At 36.4% G+C, this 17,443-nt stretch overlaps 1 pseudogene; it reads right to left on the reverse strand.

Annotated features, from left to right (window-relative positions):
* The window catches only part of LOC106337245, a 21,189-nt pseudogene extending 5,324 nt beyond the window's left edge, over positions 1-15,865 (reverse strand).
* Positions 15,866-17,443: the final 1,578 nt, after the last annotated feature.

The following is a 17,443-nucleotide window of genomic DNA, read 5'->3' on the forward strand; positions in this document are numbered from 1 at the left end:
GTGTCCTGATAACGAGGTTTCCCACAAAATTTGCATATATTCCGTGTCTCATCCGCTCTCTAGTAGATCATGCAGTTGTCAATACATACATCTATCACTTCATACGGTAGTTGAAGACCTGCAACAAGTTTCTGAACCTCGTAGTATGAACCCGGTGCAAGGTTATCCTCAGGTAGAATACCTTTGACAAAATCAGTAATCGCATCCATACATTCTTCAGCCAAATTATAGTCTGTCTTAATACCCATTAATCTAGTTGCAGATGATAAGACTGAATGACCATCTCTACAATTTTGATACAAAGGTTGTTTTCCTGCATCCAACATGTCAAAAAATCTCCTAGACTCGGGGTTTGGTTCTTCCCCTCTATAATGATCATGTACCATCTGCTCAGTACCTACACCATAATCTATATCCGTTCTAGATTCTTCTAACCTAATATCAGGCTGAGGTTCACTAACAGGCTGAGGTTCGCTAGTACTACCATATTCATAACCAGTTTCCCCATGAAGGTACCAAACTTTATAATTACGTGAAAACCCTTTCATATACAAATGAGTCCAAACATCAAATTCTTTTATAACCTTATTATTATTGCAAGAAGAGCAGGGACATCTTAACATACCACTTTTTGCATCCGGTTGCTGTTGAACAAGCCTCATGAATTCTCCAATCCCTTGAACGTATTCTTCCGTAAGCAAATTGGTGTTCGGATCCAAATGAGGTTTATCCATCCACGAACGATAATAAACTTCTGAAGACATGATTTTCACGGAATTGTTATGACTAAAGAGAATGAAGAGAGAATGAAGTGTGAATGAGTTGAATGAGGAGGGGTTGTATTTATAGGAAATTGCTTACGGACCTCCGACGACTTTCCGACGAAATTCCGACGGATGTAAAGCAGTCCGTCGGTATTCCGTCGGAATTGTCCAATCTCAAACGGCTATACAACGGTCATATATATTTGTCGGCAACGGTCACATGGTTCGTCGGAATTCCGTCGGAAAATACCGACGGAATTCCGACGACTTTGCTGTTAATCGGAATGTCGTCGGAAATACGTCGGAATGTACCGACGAACTTCCGACGACTACAACGGTTACATTTTTTATCGGAATGTCGTCGAAAAGTCGTCGGAAAATTCCGACGACTTAATTTTTTTGGATTTGGTCGGATATTTGTCAGTTTTCCGTCACAAATTTCTGACGACCTTGGTGTCCGTCGGAACCGCCGTCGGAATTCTGTGTGTTTTCTTGTAGTGAGTAACTAAAAAGCAAACCAAAAAATAGTGTCACCTTGAATACAGCAGAGGAATAAGTCATGGTATCATCCAAGAACAAAGCAAAAAGCTCATTACTCTACAACAATACCCAATCCTTGAAGCAAATTAATCACAAGCTTGGCGTGTGAATGTTTGTTTGAGACAGAGTCAATGTGGGCATAAGGAAAACTTACAAGGTCATAGTGACGAGAAATGTTCCTTCGAGCTTGAGTTAATGTGTTCTGCCTAGAGACATGCTTTAGAAAATGCTTTGCAGATGCCAAACTGGCAGTCAGAAACATTGGTGTCCACCATTCCCTGTGAGACCAAACACAACTTTTTGTAAGCAAGTGAAAGCCTACTCAATAGCTTAATAAATTTAGGTCTTTCTTTACCTTCTCTTAGCATGATTTGAGTTGTTTGAGTTTAATTCTTTGTTAGCAATGAGTATCTGCAAGTTTATTGTGATCAAGAAGATAGATGTCATAAGTTTTTTTAACTCAGTCTTTATGCTTCATTAATTTGTGTTTTTACCATACCATGAGCAGATCCAAAAGCCCTCTTTCTTTATCAACAAACGAAAAATCTCCATTGATATAAGCATCAGCAAGACCTAAATCTGCTTGTGTCATAACCTGTGTGAAAAAATAATTAAGAATCAAGCTCTTGAGACAAAAAGAATAATCATTCACTGATTCAAAGAGCTCTTCTAGAATCTGTGTCCTAAGCGCTAACCTTCCAGTAAAACTGAGGACTGTGAATCACTAGGACGGATTTTAAGTGACATCTTGAATTCTTACCGGCGAAAGTGTACACGGATCCTCCTTCTTCAAGTATTCTACTAAGGCCCAACTAATTAGTAAATGTAACACTGGAGAAGCTAATGACAGAAATAAAATATGAAGCTAGCCATTTCAGACAGAGGAGAGGACTCGCGTTACACAACCCGTCGATATGAAATTTCTCAAGAATCTAGTAAAGAAAAACCTAGCCCCTTTCTCGGTTAGAGACGGGACCATGTGTTTCGGGTTGCTCAGGGGAGTCACCATCTGTTTCCCTAGCAAACCTTGTGCAGCCGCCATACCAGCCTGACATGATATTATCAAACTTCCAAAGTTACCCAAAAAAAACTCATCAAGAGGAACACTGAACTGTATTAATTATGTAACTTAGCAATGCCTTTAGTCCGTCTTCATGGAAACCATATCCTGCAAAAGGGTAAAATAAATCAAATGAATATTGACAGGGATTAAACGAATGGTTAGCCATTTTATTGAAAGTTCTTGTGGATCACATGTACAAATGGGTTAGTCATTTTATGAATAAGAAACAACAAATGGCAATTTCTAGTCAAATTTTGTGTCCGTTAGGCTTTTCTAAGAGAACAAATTTGAGTAGCAATACAAAATCAACTCGTTACCTTGATATGCACCACAGAACCATATACCACGCTTCCCTTGAATATTGTGCAGCTCTAGAGAAGCTTTCCAAGTGGAAACAGAGGGCAGAGGATGACCAGTGGTCCATTTGAAAAATGTTTCCTTCGGGGTATGTTCAGGATTAATGGTGAGAAAGAATGGATCACGTTCTTCTCCAAGATTCTGCAACAGACACACACGCTTTCAATATCATTTTATGGTATGAGTTATCCAATTGAGCCAGTTTACCTGAATTATATTGAGCCAATATGTGAGGCTCGCTTTATTTTCAGAATCTCCTAGGAAATTCCAAGCGCTCCAAGCAGAAGTGTTCCGTGGCATCAGATCAGTGTCGCCGTGGAGATAAAGATCGCTACATATGTACGAAACTGAAACGTACTAATGAATTTAGGTTAAGCAGAGTATTACAGATATGAGGTTACCTGTAAGCATACTGGAAAGCACCGAGAACCAGCATCTGGTGCATGCACAGCTAATATGCATTTATCGTATACTTCTTGAGATCCTTCTTCAGTAGTTGCTATGACACAACCATCCTCAGATGTCGCAACAGATTCTACTTTGCAACTTGTTCTGATTTTACATCCTCGTTGCTCCAGTTCTGCCCTTACCTGATCCGCACGTAATATAAGTAACGAAACAAAGTATATAATATATACACACAATTATACTGAGAAATAGAACCTTTGCCACATATGTCTGAGAACGTCCAGCAACAGTTAGCCATTGTGGCCTCCCAAAGATCTGAGAAAGAAATGATAAACGAAGTTAAGAAAACACTTCATTTTGGGTAAACACTTAGAAAACACTTTAACAAATTTATGTATTAACCTGAAGCAAATGGTGATTGCGACAAAATGAAAGAACAGAGTAAGCCGAAAAGTTAAGGACACTGTATGCTGGACATGACCATATCAAACTACATACCGGCACCTGTCCAATAACATAACTTGAGCTTTGAGTGGATTTTTATTTTAAACATTGTTTAGGATTTTATCTGTTGTCCAAGAAACTCGCAAAAACATAATAACCCACCAAGTAAGCCTTTTGAAATAAGTCAGAGTAACCACGAGACTTGAGAAACCCTCCTAGGGTTTTGGTTCGGTCCATGTCAAGGTTACGCTCCTGATCTTCTAAATATTTTAGTACGTCTTCCTTAAACTTCTTTATTTCTGTGATCATTTTCCAAAAATACGGACTGAAAATGTTTCTCTTCTGAGCAAACAAGCTGGAAAGGCTGCGGCATCCCCACTCGCAACCTCGGCCACTGTCAAGGCTTACTGAGAAAGACATGTCTGAAACCTCCATGTCTACTCCTAGGTTCTTGAAGAATTCTATCATGTTCGGATACGTAACCTAATCACATATACAATTAGTTTATTACTTACGAGTTACGACCTACGACCTATCATAACCTAGATATACACCGGCTCAGGGAGAACATATACACCACAATCAAGCTACAAGAGATTTTACCAAATTAGCCCACACATATACATCATTTATTTTTACCATTGGGTTTATGAAATTCGCCTATATACAGTACTATATTTTTTTTTACTTAAATGGCAGTTTTGTTAAGTTGCTATTAACAAATAACAAAAATATGCCAACAAAAATCTAGCCATTAAACTTATCTCGTGATCTGACCGATTGGATCGTTAGAAACACTTTATATAGGTTTCAAGATGCTTAGTTTCCAGAAAAAGGTTTACTTATTCAAACATGTTAGGGGCTATTCGTCAATACAGCAAAAATCGCATTTTTCACAAAAACCGTCAAAACATTTTCCTACCATAACCAAAGAATCACATTTTTAGCAAAAATCGGAAAAATTCATTTCTCGTCAAAACCACAAATTATATTTTTTGTAAACCGTAAAATCATGCCAAAACCAAAAAAATGCAGTTTTCCGACAAAACTGCAAAATTGCATTTAGTGCATAAAATTATATTTTCCGTAAAAATCACACAAATACATTTTCCTTCCATAACCGCAAATTCATATTTTTCCACCAAAACTATACTTAAAAAAATTAATATTGTTAAACATAAAATTTAAAATATGATTAAATCAAAACAACGGTATATAAGTCATTTATTTACTAAATTTATTTAGATAGAAACAAAGATGGAAAAACAATTATAAATTCATTTAGATGATACATCTAAATGATCCATTTTGATGAAAAAACGAATAATCCCTTAAATTACAGGTTAAAATAGTAACATCATAGATAGCATGCAAGTTCATACGATGGAAGTTCATTTCATGAGAAGAAAATGTCCTTATTGGATTACAAGCCTCTCATAGACAAGATTCGGAGTAGACTTCTTGTTTGGTCCCATTGGTCTCTCTTCTTTGCAGGTAGACTCCTTATATACCATGGATTTTACCCATTTTTAGCCATGGTATATAAGTGTTTTAAAATATATTTATTACGATTTGGAGTCTTTTTAGACTGTTTTCAGGTTTAGGTACATTTTGGAGAAATATGGTGATTTTGGGATCTTTTGGAGCCTTTTGAAGTGCAGAGCTGCACAGACGTGCCAGGTGTTTAGATATGGATGGAGACCTTACCATGGTTCAATTGAGCTGATACTTTGAAATAGGATTGATCTTTGAGTTAACTTTCCAATGACACCGGTTTGAGGTCAATCCAACGGTTAGATCAGAAGTTATGCCCGTTTTACTGAAGAGTGGTCAGTCTGTCTCGCGAGAGAGAACTGTCGAGGAGATGAAGGAACGTCGATCGACGGCGATTCCAGAACACGGGCCAAGTATATTTCAAGACCGATTTAAGCTCAGAAGCAACTACAAATTACCAGAATACCCATGGACGATCTAAAATCCTATTTATGTGTTTTCTAAGCCATTGTTGACCGCTATGCTTTCTTTATTTCATTATTCTTAATTTATGTTAGGAGAGAAGGGAGGAAATCCTTGAGAGTCCTCCTGGAACTCTTTTGGTTTTTATATTTATTCTATTGCTTCTATTCATCTATGATTTTATGTGACAACTATCATGCTTGAATAGATTCATTTTGTTAGATTTAGGGTTCAGATAGTCATTAATGATTAGCCCAAAATAGAGTTGCTAAGTTGTTAAGATATGAATCAATTGAATTGTTCTTTAATGTCTATGTTCTAGAGTAGCTAACTAGGACATTGTTCTTGGATAATAGGGCGCAAGTGAAAGCATGGTTCTTTATCTGATCTAATTCATATTGTGCTAGGATTGCTAGAAACAAGCGGAAGCTGATTTAGTTTAACCTAGTGAAACGATAGACCATGGATTTTACCCACTTTTAGCCATGGTTGATATGTGTTTTAATAAATAATTACTATATTTTAGAGTCTAGTATATTGGTTCAAAAGTGTATTGGAAGAGAGGGATGACTTTGCAGCATTTTGGAGATAAAAGGAGAAAGCATATGAGCTGACCGTCGAGCAAGACCAGCGGTCGACATTTAGAAGAAATAATCGATCGATGCACATCCTGTGACATCGATTGACAGTGAACCACGCAGAAGCCTGTTTTGGTCCAAGCCGACTTAGAGCTCAAGACTTCACCAATTTACAAGATTACCCCTGACGAGTTTTAACCTAATATTTATAGCTTGCCAACATGTTAGAGGCAAAGTGTACTTTCTTGTTTTCTTAGTTACACAACAAAGGTTTTCTAGGATTTAAGTAGAGTTGGAGAGAAGATCCAAAGAGATTTGTGATTGGAACTCTATTATTATATATCTATCTATCTATGCAGTTTTCTTACCTTATCATTGCTGTTATAAATTGCTTAGTTATGTCTGAGTAGTTCCATTGTTAGGTTTAGGGTTTAAACAGGTTATGAGAGATTAACCCCAACTATAGATTGCTAGTTGTGATATTCATCATTAGGATTGTCATTAATGTATGTTTCCAGTTTAGCTAGCTAGAACTTGACCTAGGAGTTGTAGACTCAAGTTATCACTTGCATCTCTCCCTGGATCCGTCCTAATTGAGCTAGGATTGCTTTGAGTAAGGCGAAAGTTGATCTAGGAATCCTAGTGAGCATTATTCAACCCGTGCGTAAAGCTTGACTAACGCTCGTCGATCGATATTCCTATAGAATAATCGATCGACGGTGCGAAAGGTGTATCGATTGATATTCCTATAGAATCATCGATCGACACTTCATCTGGTCAATAGACAAACCTAGAAAGTGAATGCCGGTCGGTTTGTTATTAAGAGCTTGAGCTCTATAATATCATGCATACAACTATTAAGCAGCTATAGGATTATAATCCTGATTTCCTGAATATAAACCCAAAGTCTAGCTACTTTATTTAATTGACAAAACCCAATCAAATCAACCGAGCAATTACTTTGCTCACAACCTGCTTATTTACATTTAAACATAATCAACCTAGCTTAATCACTCTGATTAGATTTATTAGGTTCTCTACCTCCTTGTGGATTCGATCCCTAAGTACTACAATTCAACCTCTTATTTGAGAGAGTAATTCAGTCCTTAGGGTAATTTGAGTGAGATCATGAACAAGTCAAACCCACGCGGTAAAGCTTGCTAGAAGGAACGTCGATCGACAATTCAGTAGTGGCATCGATCGACGGTCTGAAAGGTATATCGATCGACAATCCTTAATCTGTATCGATCCACACTTTCTCAAGACCAACAAGTGACAGCTGAGGTCTTAGATCTAGACAAATAGATGGTCCAAACAAACGAAAGTTGATGGATCATTGTTATGTTTGAGTTCTAGAATATCCAACCTTAGTCTCTATACTATTATAATCATGATTTTCTGAGTAAAAACCTTAAGTCTAACGCCTTTCATAATTATTTACAACCCTCAATCAATCAACCGAGCAACTACCTTGCTCACCACTGCTATTTACATTTAAACCATTCGACCTAGCTTAATCACATAACTATAAATATTTTGTGTGTCTTAGCTCTCTGTGAATTCTATCCCTAAGTGCTACAAGTTGACCTCTTATTTGAGAGAATAAATCACTCCTTAGGGTAATTTGAGTGATATCAACTCCAACTGATAAAATCTGTCATCTCCAGCATAATAAATTTCTAGTGCACTGCCTTTATCTTGCCAAAAGCTTGCATGGAAGAAATTGAGAGTCTTTGCAGTGCATTCTTATGGTCTGGATTGCCAAATGTTCATCATAAGGCTAAAGTCTCTTGGAATGATACCTAAGAGTAATGGTGGGCTGGGTATTCGTAAACTTAGAGAAACATCTAAAGTTTTTGCAATGGGTTTTGTATGGAAAGTTTTCTCCTTGTCTGGTTCTCCATGGGTGTTTGGGCTCGAATGGAGCTGATGAAGATGGTATTCTTTTGGGATGTAAAATATTCTCATAGGGGTTCGTGGTTGTGGTACAAGCTGTTGAAACTTAGACCTATGGTCTCTATGTTTATGAAATGTGAGGTTCGAAGTGGTGAGTCGACTTACTTCTGGTTCGATAATTGGCTTGGAACGGGTCCACTTATTGATAAAACATGAGATTTGGGTCCGACTTACTTTGGTATTGAACGACAGGCGATGCTCTCAGATGCTTGTATTGATGAGGCTTAGAACATGAGGAGGAGGGGTAGGAGAGTTTTTGATCCTATCTATGATGAGATTGAGATTGCGGGTAGGCCAATACCAGATACAGGAAGAGATACCATTCTTTGGAGACACAATGAAGATGATTACAAGGACCACTTCTCTACTTTGCGAACATGGGACCAAATTAAAGTCAAGGCACCGAAGGTTTCTTGGCATCGACTAGTGTGGTTTCCACAGGGAGTCCCACGACAGGCTTTCATTGTATGGCTGGCTTTTAAAAACAGACTATCTACGGGTGTCCGTATGAGGAAATGGGAGATCACTCAAGGTGGCATGCTATGTAGGGAGAGGGAAGAGAGTAGGGACCCTCTTTTCTTTGCATGTGCTATCACGTTCACCATCTGGACTAGTCTAACGTTAACTTGCTGGGTTCTTCAGCATCACTGGACTGGTCTACCACGGTGCAATCCTTGCTGCAAGTGCGTCGCAATAAGCTGGATGAAATTCTTTTGAAGTTGGTGTTTCACGCCACCATGTACCTCACTTGGCAGGAAAGGAACTCGAGAAGGCATCATGGAGATTGGCTAAGTCCCGACTGTCGTTCGTCCATCGCCGGGAAACCTCTCCTACGCGCCGCAGGTGATTTTCCGGTAAGCCGCCACCGTCTTTTGTTGTTGCCGGCGACCGGTCTCCGCCGGTTGACTGACTCACCGGTAACTCGGTGACTCAGCTGAGTCGACTCAACGAGTCAAGCCGTTGACCAGTCAGCTGGTTCGGCTTGATTAAATTGATTTAACAGCGGTTAGGGATTAAACTGATCGGTTATTGGAAATTGATTTTTGGTTAGGGATTAAACCGGTTTGCAATTAATTAGGATCGGGTTCAATTGAATTCGAAATCGGTTAGGGTTAACCGGTCTGTTAAGTCAAATTGATTTCTGGTCAAGGGTTGACCGGGTTAACCTTTGACCAGCGGGTTGATTTTTCCGTAAACCTTGATCAGACCCTTTTTAACTGTTCGAAGGGCTTTCCGACTCGATTTTTCGCCATGGTTTCAGATTTGGAGTCTATTTGAGCATATAGAGTTCATAGATACCACTTCTCTTCATTGCTTAGGTGAAACCGACGACAGGAATGATTATATCGGATCGGTGCTATTGGACTTTTATCTCTTTTATCGTTATTGGGTTTTTATGCCTTTGAGCTTTTATCGTTTATGTTATTTCTTATTTTAGATTTTCGGATTTATGTTTTTTATATTTTGGACTTATGTTGTTATCAGTATTTGCGGTTGACTTTATGATGATGTCTTGACTTTTGTATTATGACATAGAGATTATTATTATTTCAGCTGAACTATTATTTTACTATTATTTTATTTCCGCCATTATTTAATTATTGTATTTCAAAAATGATGGTGTCTCAATTTTGGTATCATAGCTTATTGATAAATCAATATGTAACCGAATTTCCTTACTGAAGTACACCGTCAGACACAAACTGGCGGCGCTGTTTCGTCGCTGGCTGGAAATTTATGCAAGATGACAACTTGCTTTTGGGGGTTTTAGAACCATAGTTTTTTTTTCATAGTTTCTTCTATAGCATTCTTCTAAATATCCTTGTAAATGTCTATTTCATTCTTTTATTAATCAAATATAAAATTTAATCAAAAAAAAACTTCCAAAAAACATTCTTCTCCATTTTGTTCGATACCAGCTATTTAATTTACTCAAATACTATATTAATCTATTTCATTTTTTTTTTTTTGTAACTGGCTTCATATTAATCTATTTTATTGCTAGGCAAATACTCTATATATATCTACTCTATTAAAATAAAAATTAAAACCTCATTTCATGTGTGATTTTTTAAGTTGGACCAACCCTTAGAAAATTATTTAAATAAATTTTTGTATACATATTTGAATTATTTTAATTAGTTCTAAAAATTTAAATAGATATTCTTATATTTTCTCTGAATTACATCTAAATAAAATATTTTCATATCTTTTTCTCACAATATAAATATATATTATACTTTTAATAAAGCAAACATTTTAAAATATTTAATTTCTTTTGTTTTTATTTATAATATAAAGTATATTTCGTTTTTGACTTAAACAAACCTTTTAAATATCTAATTAATTTCATAATTATTGAAGTATAAATGTATATTTCATTTTTACTAAAATAAACCTTTTAAGTATCTAATTAATTTTGTAATTATATTAAACTCATGTACAATTTTGTATTAAATTTGTGATATTAATTTAAAATAATATGTTTGAATTATCGGTCTATAAATGCTAGTTTGAATGTGCATTCAGTTTCTCTTATTAAATATAGTGGCCGGTTTAGTTTTATTTAATAATAAGTATATGGCTCCTTTGGTTACAAAAAGATAATCAAGCTTTTTATATAGACGATATTCATATAGTATTTATTAATGTAATTGTTTTTGTTTCTTTTATCTTGTGCAATTTTGAATGTGCAATTGGTATTGTACCAATTTATGTCATTAACATCAATAACAGATGAATGGTTGAAAAAATACATTTCATATGAATATTTTTGTTTTCAGTATTGTTATTATCAAATGTAGTTGTAGGTTTAAGTATTAATTATATAACATGATGTATGATAGATGAAGAATTGCAAATAAAAGTTTAAGATTGAAAGATTCATTGTAAATAATCCAAGAATTTTGGGATAGAAAAGTCTAAGTCACCAATAGACAACATAAGAAACCTAAAAAAAACATAGATAATAAAGAGAAAATTTAGGTTTAAAAGGACAAAAACAAACACAATGCGTTACACTTTCTTGTTTAATAATTTAAATGAAGCAGACGTTTATAAATTTCACCTAATATAGGTTATTCAGTCAAAGATTTAATTCATAGAAATAATTTGATTAACTTATATGTATGACCTAAATCTAAAATACATGTACAATCGTAAGAAAATTAATATCTAAGTTAATATTAAATTGAACAGAATTTATCGTAAATATTACATAATGTAAAGTTTTAGTTAATGTTCATGTTTTAATAAGAGAGATATCACTAATTATTTGAAACAATAAATTAATTACTGCATGTAAACTATAAAATTGTTGTGTTTGAAAATATTCTATTATACTATTAGTAATATGATAAATTTTAAAATTAAATACCACTAATCATGTAATCTATATTTATATGTACTAAAATGAAAATAATCACACGCACGGTTGTGCGGATCAAGGTCTAGTATTTACTTAAATTAACTTTGGGTGGCCACAAGATACATAACAGTCTCTCCAACCCAGCTTCGCAAGTTTAACCAACGAGTTATATCTACGCTCATCACCCCCATTTTCTGCTCTTGCAAAAATTGGTGTCCTCATATTAGACGAGGCTGGCTCTAAGACTTAAGAGGCCATAGACGATTTTCAAAGATTTTAACTAAAAAAAATTTATATAAATTTGGGGACCTAAAAAGTTTCTTTTAGAAACATATGTCTATGTAATTTTTTGAAAAAAAAAATTGAGGGCATGTGGCTAATATTTCACTTAACATAGTCCAGGGCCGACCATGCTCCTATCTTCCCCACTTATGCTTAAGATGACCCGTCCCCAACTTGTTTCTATTTCAGTTTTAATATATGTATTTCTCTTTGTAAGTTACTTTTAATTTAAACTAGATTCTGACCCGCCCTTTTAAGGGCGGATATATTTTTTGTTTTACATTTTTTTAGAAATTGAGTTTTTATATTTGTGTTTTTTAGTTATATTTGTGTTTTCTTGTATAATATTTCTCTTAAATGATTAATAAATGGTTTTAATAATTTTATTAAGATAGTTGGACCACACTTGTGTCAATAGGTCATATTGTTGTTTTAATAGAATATAGATGCCTTTTAACAAACATACAAACAACATAATGTTAACTCGGCGAAATTAGTGGAAGAGCTTAAGGAAAAAGTGGAGGGTCTGTACGCAGATGATAATGCTACAACTGAGGAAATTGCAGGCAGAATAAATGTTCTGGAAACAGAAGAGTCGAGTGTTTTGGCTAAGAGAAGGTGACAGAAATACAAAAAAATTTCATCCCTTAACAAAGAAAGAAGAGCAAGAAATAAAATCACGCAGCTCCTGGATGCAAATGGAAATATAGTTGAGGATGAAGAAGGATTAGTAGTCATTGCTACTAGCTACTTTAGGCAGATCTTTGAATCATCTAACCCAGAGGAGATTGAAGAGGCACTGGCTCAAGTTCCTACGACGATCAATGGGGCAATGAATGACAACCTTACAGCTCCAGTCATTGAATGGGAGGTCAAATTAACGCTTTTTACTATGAATCCAGAAAAGGCCCCAGGTCCAGATGGGATGACTGCGCTTTTCTGTCAGAAAATTTGGGATATTGTAAAGGAGGATTTAACTCTTATGGTTAATAAATTCCTTTTTGAGGCGACGGTGGCGAATGGATTGAATGATACGAATATATGTCTCATCCCAAAGACAGCAAAGCCTAATGAAATGGCTCAATTTAGACCAATTAGCTTGTGTAACGTAAGCTACAAGATAATCTCTAAGGTCTTATGCCAGAGATTGAAGAAAGTGCTACCTGGCTTGATATGGGAAACCTAGTCAGCTTTTGTTGCTGGAAGACAGATTTCAGACAACATTATGATTGCTCAAGAAAAGTTCCACGCTCTGAGAACTAAAACAAGTGGACGCAATAAAATGATGGCCATTAAGACGGACATTAGCAAAGCATATGACAAGATGGAATGGTCGTTTATTGAAGCTGTCTTGCGTAAGATGGGTTATTCAGAAACATGGATCACCTGGACAATGCGATGCATTACGTCGGTGAATTATAAGGTACTCATGAATGGACAACCAAGAGGAAATATTGTTCATGGTAGAGGCATACGCCAAGGAGATCCTTTGTCTCCTTTCATTTTTATTCTATGCACGGAGGCGCTCGCTAACCTTCTCAATCATGCAGAGAGCCAAGGGAAGATAATGGGAATGCGCGTCACACGCGCGTGTCCTTTGGTATCCCACATTTTCTTTGCTGATGGTAGTCTTTTCTTCTGTAAGGCGGAGCCCCGTGAATGAGAAGAAGTAATAAAAGTAGTCGGGAAGTATGGTAAAGCATCAGGCCAATGTATCAACTTTGATAAATCGTCCTTACTCTTTGGTAAGTGAACTAATGCAACTATTAGACAAGAGATTAAAGATGCACTGGAAATAAAAACAAAAGAGGAATGGGAACTTACCTAGGTATCCCGGAAGACATAAGTGGCTCCAAGTGCAAACTTTTTGTATTTCTAAGGATAAGTTGATGCATAGAGTGAATGGATGAACATGTAGATGACTCTCAAAAGGAGGAAAGGAAGTGTTGATTAAATCCATTCTGCTAGCTCTTCCGACTTACGTTATGTCTACTTTCCTGCTCCCTTTGAAGATATGTGAAAACTTAGCAAGTGTCATTGCTCAATTCTGGTGGAGTTCAAATCCACCTAAAAGAGGAATACACTGGGCGAAATGGGAAAAAGTCTGTTTACCAAGAGAGGAGGGTGGCATTGGTTTTCATATGATCCATGAGTTCAATTTGGCACTATTTGCAAAACAACTATGGAGGCTAGTTCAATTTCCTGACTCTTTGGTTGCCCGGGTTTTGAGGGGAAGATACTATAGATTGAGTTCACCACTCAGTGTAAACTCTACTAGCAGCCCATCGTATGTGTGGACTAGCATTTCTGCTGCAAGGAAGTTGTTATTACTGGGAATCTGACAGAAGATACATTCAGGTTATGAAGTCAAGGTGTGGGAGGATCTGTGGATTCCAACGACCCCTGCGAGACCAGCTATCCCTGTAGCGCCAGTAATGCATCATAATATGAGAGTTAGCGAACTCATTAATCAGGGATCGAAGGATTGGGATGTTGGTATATTGGATAAATATGTCAACCTTGATGACATACCACTTATAAGGAGTTTGGCCATAAGCTCAACTCATCCTCGTGACACATTCTGTTGGAACTACACAAGGAATGGCCAATACGGTCAAGTCTGGATATTGGGTGGCTCAGAATTATTAAAGACAGAGGAGGAGAAGGAAGTCTTGGAGCCGAGTATCACTAAGCTTCAAGCATGTGCTTGGAAGTTAAAGGCGCCAAAGAAGATATGTCATCTTGTATTGCAATTGTTAACTGGTCATGTGGCAGTAACGAGGAACTTAGCAAGACGCAAGGCGCCAAAGTAGATATGTCATCATCCATGCTATATGCTTGTGCTTGGAAGTTAAAGGCGCCAAAGAAGATATGTCATCATCCATGCTATATTTGAGTGCCCGTCAGCTCTACAAGTTTAGTCCTTATCATCGACTCCAACAAGCCCAGATATATTTCCAGTACCAAGCATCTACACAAATATGGATTACCTATTCTGGAGGAAAAACAGCATTATCGAACCAGAACAAGACAGAGATCCTTATCCCTAGCTAATCTGGTACATTTGGAAGGCTATGAATGATAAACTTTTCAGGGGGATAGACAGAGATCCTTTGGAGCTAGTACGACATGCAGAAAGTGAATGTCAAGCCTGGTTTGATGCGAACGAAGTGGTACAACCAGTGGTACAAGATAACAATACTGAGGAACCCCAAGTCATAAGCTTGGGTAATATTTTCTTGTTAGATAGATCTTTGACAGCATCTGCTTACTTTAGTGGATGTGGATGGGTTTGGATGGACAGTGGATGGGTCTGGATGGACAGTGGAGGGAACATTCAACTTATTGGGACAAGAAATTTCACTCAACGGGAATCAGTCTTGCATTCGGAAGTAGAAGCGCTGCGGTGGGCAATGGAAAACATGCTTCAACATTCAACATACCAGAGTTTTGGGACAGGCTGTAATGAGCTGATAGCAATGATAAAGGAACTTCATGTCTGGCCAAGCTTTGCGACGGAATTGGAAAGGATAGAGACGCTGCAGATATGCTTCCCGGATTTCAACATCATTCATGTTCCACGAGCGCGAAATCAGATTTCAGATTTTTTAGCTAAGACTGTTAGATCTTTCCATAGGGAGTTACATTTTATTAGTTGTTCTATTCCGGTCTTGTTACCTAGACCACCTCAAGTTTGAATAATAGAATCGCCGTCAAAAAAAAAAAAAACATACAAACAAAAGAAAACTTTGGGTGGCTAAAATGATTTCGTTTTATAACAATTCCAAAGAGGAGTAAGGCAGAGCTAACAAGCGTACGTACAGTATTGAAGGCTATGAATCCAATGTCGAAGTCAACGCCATCAAAACGCACCGTTTTAGCATGACCTCCTAAAGACTCCTCCTTTTCGAACAACACCACTTCTCCATATTCTTTTGCAAGAACGTAGGCACTTCCGAACCCACTTATCCCACCTCCGATCACCGCCACTCTGATTTTATGCTTTTTCCTAGTCTTGGACAAAACCGACTATAGAATGATTCAATGAAGAATTAATCATGTAACTAAGAAAAATAGCTTCGTGTTTCTTGCACAAAGTAATTTTGATCTAAAGATGGGGATATGTTGAAGCAACATTACATCTACTCATATCCTGCTAACTTATATAGAAATAAGCTTAGAAACTAAAGCGTGTGGGACGAAACATTTTATTTATGACTTCTACAAATCAAGTCTTTAACAAATAATTTCAGATCGATAACGTGTTGTTCATTGTTGTTTAATGCAAGAAGCAAGACCACATGATCCGGTTTAAGCTTGATCGCCGCCACAGTTCATTGGTTCCTAAAACGATATTAAATTTGCTATATGGATATATTTAATCAAGAGTAAATGACAAGTTCATTCATGTAATGTCTTAGCTGGTTATTTCTTAAATGAAAATAGTCTATAACCAATTCATAACAGCAACTGTCAGATATTTAACGCTCTACTTGTGTTATATATATCATGGATTGATGTTAGATGTGTCAGTTTTGATACTATTGAAAGTTGAAAATAATTTGATAATATTTTGAAGCAGAAAAGATAGGTAGTTCTTCGAAATATTCATTTGACCGTCACTCTTTCTTACAGCAACAGCTTTAGTTTAAATAGTGGAGGACCTTGACGGCGAGAATCACATTGATATTTCATCGAATAATTTTTTGTTCAATAATATTATAAAGACTAGGTATAGCCCCCGCGCAAGGGCATGGTCTTGGATGTTGTTGTTTCTCTATCTAAAAATGTGGACGTGATGTCGTGTTGGTGTTTTGGCCATCACCGTGTGGTCTATCATTCTGGACGTGGTTACCTCTTTTTTTTTCTTTTGAGGCCTTATTGGTATCAGGTAATAGGGTTAATCCAGGAGGTCTCAATTCACTGTTTCTCATCAGTAATCCATTATTTTTGCCCAGCTAGCAATAGACTCATCCGCAGACTTATAGTCCTGAATTCTGGGATTCCTCCAATCAAATAAGGTCTTTGGTAATAATACCGTTCTTCGGTGATTATATCTCGATTTTTAACTATGTCCAAAAGTCTAGAGGATTCTCTATAGTCAGATACTGATCTTTGAGACTCTTAATAAGATGATGGCTAATAATTAATATTGCTCTGTATCAATATTTTTCATTGGCATTATTGCCTTCTATGATACATTCACCAAGTCTTTTTGACTTAAGGATAATCTTTGTATTCAATGTCCACCGTAAATAATTATCTCCAGAGAGATTTAGGGTAGCAAAATCTAGGTTGATTTTCGACATCTCAAATCATATATCACTCAATATTTAGGTATAATTTTTATGCGGCCTTACTCTTAAAAACAATCAATTCGGATTTCAATCTTGTGAGGACAATGAAACTATCAATCTTAAAGACATTTAATCAATCAGTCAATTTCTAGCAAGTCTCAGCAATACTATTTCTATGTGCTCATAACATTATGGTTTATCAAGACTAGCAAAAACGGATTCAATTAATCATGCAATTAGGGTTTAACAATCAATGGATTTTAGCAAGACTAGGAAAAAGATTTATTAATCACTCAATCAGTTTCAAGGCTGATTTTAGCAATACTATAATATAGATTTCAAGCATGAATTTCAATGAATCAGTTTCAATGCTGATTTTACCAATACTAGAATATATATTTCAAGCATGAATTTCAATGAATCAGTTTCAA

This window comes from Brassica oleracea, chromosome C1, assembly GCF_000695525.1.
Source record: "Brassica oleracea var. oleracea cultivar TO1000 chromosome C1, BOL, whole genome shotgun sequence".
Classification (NCBI taxonomy): Eukaryota; Viridiplantae; Streptophyta; class Magnoliopsida; order Brassicales; family Brassicaceae; genus Brassica; species Brassica oleracea.